Source organism: Pinus tabuliformis, chromosome X (genome assembly GCF_031772625.1).
Source record: "Pinus tabuliformis cultivar Carrire ecotype Pingquan chromosome X, CPIR1, whole genome shotgun sequence".
NCBI classification, from domain to species: domain Eukaryota; kingdom Viridiplantae; phylum Streptophyta; class Pinopsida; order Pinales; family Pinaceae; genus Pinus; species Pinus tabuliformis.
In genome coordinates, this window is record NC_142308.1 from 1178789704 (window position 1) to 1178795749 (window position 6046).

The window sequence follows — 6046 nt, forward strand, 5'->3', positions numbered from 1 at the left end:
TTACAATACTTGCTTTTGGAATAGACTTTGCATATGAAAACTCAATGCATCAAGAGACAAGTAAAGTAAATTTATTGGAAAGTGCTCTTGATTAATTTTATTAATTGGCTCTACAAAAAGATTATAATTTAACTCTTCAATCCTCAGACCTCACCCTCGTCCAATGATATGGATTTCACGGTGAGGAGTCAATAGATGAGTAGGTGATCCCTAGGATGTCTACTTCAACCAGCTTATGTTGGAGGTAAAATTTTAATGAGACTTGGGACCTTCCTACACTAAAATTTCTAGATGAAATGAAAATTGCATTAATTCCCCAAATGAAAATAATGATACATGCAAATGATTCAAAGAGATTGATTTGCAATGCTTGAAAATGAAATAGTGTTCACATAAGTTGCAATTATAGCTTCAATTGGAGGAATAAAATTAGCTTACAAGTGTTGCATGTGTTTCATCAATGAATTAAAATAATACAAGTAATTTTCTTGAAAGTAAAATTTGTTTCAAATAGACAATGACAATAAATTTCTCCAACATTCAAGATAACAATGTAGCATAAAATTGAAGCATGTATTCAAGTGTTCATGGAACAATTTACCAATATAAATGGAAACGAATCAATGTTTGTTAAGAATATAAAATTCTTGCATGTAAAGGATGAATTGCCCAAAGTAAAGTGTAAGCTTGTAGCTCCAAGCAACAATGAGAAAGAAAATGCAAAGTTCAAATGAAATTATTGCAAAATTTAACTTAATGAAATGTGATAGTGAGGTTGTGTTAATTCCCAATTAAAGCATGCATTTAAGTGAATGAAGTATGAAATCGTAAACCATGCAAATGTCAATCCATGCAAGAGAAGCCTCCCTCTAAATGGGGATATAGGATATCATGGGATAAATCCCAAGCTCCCACAAGCAAGTTAGATCTTTTATTAATATTACAATGAAAAGAGGGCCCTTCAAAGTTCTCAACTATACTTCAAGGAGAGTCCTCATAATAATTGCTTGAAACTTGGACACTAGACCACTTTTCTAGAGAAAGTAGTGACAACGTCTCATAAAACTTATGTAATGGAAACAAGGTGTGAGTTTCCTCCAAATGCCCACAGCTTAGAGAGGAAAATGGGTAGCCCTCTAGTGAACTCGACTTGGCCAAAATAAGCCTCAAAAGGGCTCATGACATCGTTGGAAATCGAACCCCAAACACTTGCCAAAGGTCCTACAAACACTTGTTAGATGTTGCGGCAAGTTGCTCTTCAAAATCTGCCACACAAGAGTTAGCAAACAGTCCAAATAATGGCTGCAAAATAAGTTAAGTATTAATGGAAAAATCAAAAGGAAAAAATGTATATGTACAATTATAATTTACAAAAGGCTAAGCTAAAGAGTGAGAGTAAACTCTCATTTTTGCTTAGCCATCTTCAAGCTCTTAGATAGAAAATGAAAGAAATGAAGTACAATTCTAGACCTCTTATGTGAAATTGTATCTTCGGTGAAATCTACATGAGAATTTGGTGCCAAATCCTTCACAGAAGGTAGGACCTATTCTTCTTCCTGATCTACATGGAAGGCTCATAGAGTTTTAGATTCTACACATTCACATTAGAGTAAATGCATGTGTATGGGGTTAAACTGAGTTTACAAGTGTTATCTATCACCTTTTCCAGCATGTCAAATGGAGCATATCATATATCCTTTATTTTCTTACTAGGACCTTGTAGCCTCTCCTTGTTCAACTTTAATCATACTATGTCTCCCACCTCGAACGATTTCTCTTTTATGTGTTGATCATGTATGGCTTTGTATTTTTCCTGTGACTTCTACAGTGTCTCTTGAAATTAATGTACACCATATATCTAGTTACATCATTTATGAGAAAACAACATATTTTCTTCAATCAATGAAACTAATGCAAACAATCAAATAGGATGAGAAATCAATATCTACACTAAAATCAATGCATCTAAGGAAAACAAACAAATAGGATTAGAAACCAATTCTATTCTGAAATCAATGCATCTAATGCTGAAAGCAATAAAAAAGGATTAAAAATCAACATCTACACTGAAATTAATGCATGTAGTGCTAGTAATCAAATAAGATTAGGAATCAATATCTAGAAATCATTGCATCTAATGCAATCTGAATTGAAGACTATTATAAATTAACATCTTTTATGAAATGAATGCATCTAACGCAAGTAATGAAATAGAATTAGAATTCAACATCTACACAGAAACCAATGCATATAATTTGCAAGAAATCAACATTTGTACACTAAAATCAATGCATCTAGTGAAAGCAATTTTCTTCCATTTCTCTCCCCCTCCATCTATATTAATCTCTCCCTCCATATCTCCTTCTTTGTGTCTCTATCTCACCCCCAAAAAACACACACTCTTTCTCCTCATATCTATCTATCTCTCCATCCCTCCATCTATTTCTCTATTCTTCCCTCTCTCCCCCTTCCATCTATATATCTATATTCATATGTCTCTCCTTCTTCATTTATTTATGTCACCCCACAAAAATACACATTGTTTCTCCATATCTATCTATATCTCCCTCCCTCTTCTTCTCTCTCTCTCTTCCATGTCTCTCCCTCTATATCCCTTTCTATCTCTCTTCCCTACTACTCTCATCTCTCCCTCTCTCTCCATCTCCCTTGTCACCCCTTCTCTCTCTCTCTCTCTCTCTCTCTCTGCCACTCCCTCTCTCTCTCTCCACCTTTCTCTTTCTATATGTATGTCTTCTTACCTTCCTCTCTCTCCCACTAAAACTCCATCTATCTCATACCCTCCCTCTCAAGTGCTCTCTCTCTTCCTTTCTCTCCCACCTCCCTTTTTCTCTCCACCATGTCACTCACTCACTCTCTCCTCCTCTCCCTCGCTCCATCTTTGTGTCCCCCTTTCTCTCTCTCTTACCCTTCTCTCCCACTCTCTCTCACTCTATATTTCAAAAAATTTAAAATACTTTGATGATTAAAATATTATGTTTATATATATATATATTTTTCATGTCCTACAACAATTTAATTTGTTTATATAATAAATATTTAAAAATACAAGATTTCAGCTGTGTGTTGTACATTCACGAGAAAATTATAATTTTCCATGGAAATATTATCTAAAATTTTGTAAAATATTATTGTTCTAGCTACCTCCATCAATGTTACATATAGGGCTTCATGTCTTTTAAATGAAACTATTTACATTTTATTCCTTTAAAGATAGCGTTAGTTTTTTATTACTTCATGATTTTAAAAATATTATATATTTTATTATCTTATATTTATAAAAAAATTAAATTAAATAAAATTAACATATATTGGGTTGCTTGTATGACTCTTTTTATGTTAATGGTCAACTTTTTTGTTAACTTTTATAACCTATCAACTACATTTATTAATGTGGTTGTGCTAGTATATATAATGATATAAAAAAGAAATATTATATTAAAGTTAATAATATTATATTAATCCAAAATTAATACATTTAATATTAACATTACATTTTTTATATTAATATTATTCCATCATTTAATTTAATAATAAAAATAATATTAATTTTTTAATATTAATATTAAATTTAATAAGGTTTTCACATGACATTATAACAAAAATTTTAATAAGATTTGGAATTTTTAAATGCTTAATTTTAACATAATAACTCGATCAGGTCATGGCACTCCATCGAGCTCTTGTTAACCATGTAAATGGCTCGAGGGTTAGATCGATCTATTTTAAATTTCAAATTTAGGTGCTAGCCTCTTATGTCCTAAAATCAAGAATTTCGCAAATTTCTTGCAATTTTGTACCTTAGTGGACTTAGGGCTAAATTTGTACTCACTGGGCGAGTATATCAAGTTACCCTAGCAGACTTAGGGCTAAATTTGTACTCAAGTGGCGAGTATATCAAGTTTTTGTACTCAAGTGGCGAGTATATCAAGTTTTTGTACTCAAGTGGCGAGTATATCAAGTTACCCTAGCAGACTTACGGCTCAATTTGTACTCAGGTGGCAAGTAGGTTGGATTCATGAAGGAAAATCGCATATGAGTTTGACATTTTCTAATTCATATAAAAAAAATAATCTAATGTCTTTTAAACAAAATACTTGAAATTCTTAAAATTTTTAAAAATACCACGATCTTCGTATTTTTCAAAGTGGTACTTTTGGTTTTTCAATTTATTTAAATATTTGAAAAATATTTTCACCTGTCTGCAATTGAAATATTACTTCGCCTTTTTCTAAAAATAATAAAAAATATATTTTGCATAAAAAATAAAATTTTAATATGAAAAACTTAGCTCTCTTCGTGTAGATTATATATATACCTCTTAAGACACTGAAAATTTGCAAAGACAAGCATTTACTTGGAATCAAAATTCAGAATGCTTATATGAATTTCAAGAGCTTCAATTGGATAAAAGAAATTTCATTGCCACATTTGACTCGAAAATGTAACCCATCTTCATGTAAATTCCTCATTCTGCAATAAATCAAATGATAAAAAACAAATAAACATTTAATACGAGATGAGTAAAACCTATGGTCCAAACTTTTATTCCGCAACCATTTATAAGTTCACAAAAATATATTTTTTAGTACAAATTCTCATCCTATGTTTTAATGCTTTGACATGTCATAAATTAAAATATTAAAAAACTATGTTTGAATAAGACAAGTATGTAGAAGTCTTTTGCGTTGTTGCAGAGTAAGTGTGAGATATCGAGAAAAATCGCGTGAAACAATCAATCAATGGGGTTTTACAGTGAATTAGTACGTAACAATTAGTGAAATACAAATCTTCATAAAAGTTCTTGTTTTTACTTGATGAAGGAACCGCAACTTCTATATGAATGTATCTTTATGTATACGAAAATATGATCAAAAGTTGTTTTTATGGAGTATCGAGCAAACTGATTCGTGTGAAATAATCTCGGCGACTTTGTTTTGAGGGGATGCCTGGGTGTAGGTGATCAGAGGATAGGGTGATTTAAGTATTGGGACCTTTCAGTGTTGAGTATTTGGGGAAGGAGTCGTTTATTGAGGTGGAGGAATTATTAGTGGGGATCATCAAAAGTGGTTTGAATCTGGGCAAAATAATTTCAAAAAATCTTGTAAAAATATTGTTTGAAATTTAACAATTATAATTTGCATTTACAAAAAACCTTACCAAATTTTCTCTAAATATAATTAGAATTTCACTTTCCAAACAATTCCCCTGCTAAGTAGAGGCTTTGGGGAATTGAATTAGAGGCTTTGGGGAATTGAGTTTTGCGCATGTGTGCGCCTTTATTAATAATATGAGATTTGTAACCGAGAGCTGTTGATTATCCCTGAATATAGCGTATTTAGTTTGGCCACTGCTGCTTAATTATGGGCATATCCTTTTCGTCTCATCATAGTGGTAGCAGAACAAATCGATTCATAGAGGAGTCGACAAATTAGTCTTTCCATTTTGGGTTTGCTTTATCAGATTAGACTTTCCATTTTGGGTTTGCTTTATCAGATTAGAGGGTGAAGAAAGATAAACAATTGAGTGAAGGAGAAATTAATGAAAGATTTTTGAGAGCCGGAAAAAAAAAAATTCAGATTTATAATATTTTTAAAATTTAAAAAGAATAATGAAGAAAAAAAAAATAATTATAGAATACAAATGAGATTACACAAATTTTCCAAAAACTGTGGGTGATGAGAAATTGATTCCAAATACAAAGTGGGTGATGATGGGATTTGCTTATTTTCTTACACTACAAGCATATATAAATGAGATGAGACCTTCAGAGAAAAAAAATGTAAGCGTTATAAGAAGAAACTTATTTAAATTTTATCAGTGCACTCTGAAAGGATAGTGTACAGAATTACAGCCGGAAATTGCCAATGCGAAAACTCTGCAATATATGTATACATATAAGGAATCCAAATAAACAATGAAATTTGAAAATTTGAATAGCTGAATTCGTGGCTCAATATCTGCCTGGGAGCTTGGAATTTCTAAACACAGCTGCCTGAAGAGTTTATGCTTCTGGACCAATTTGTCA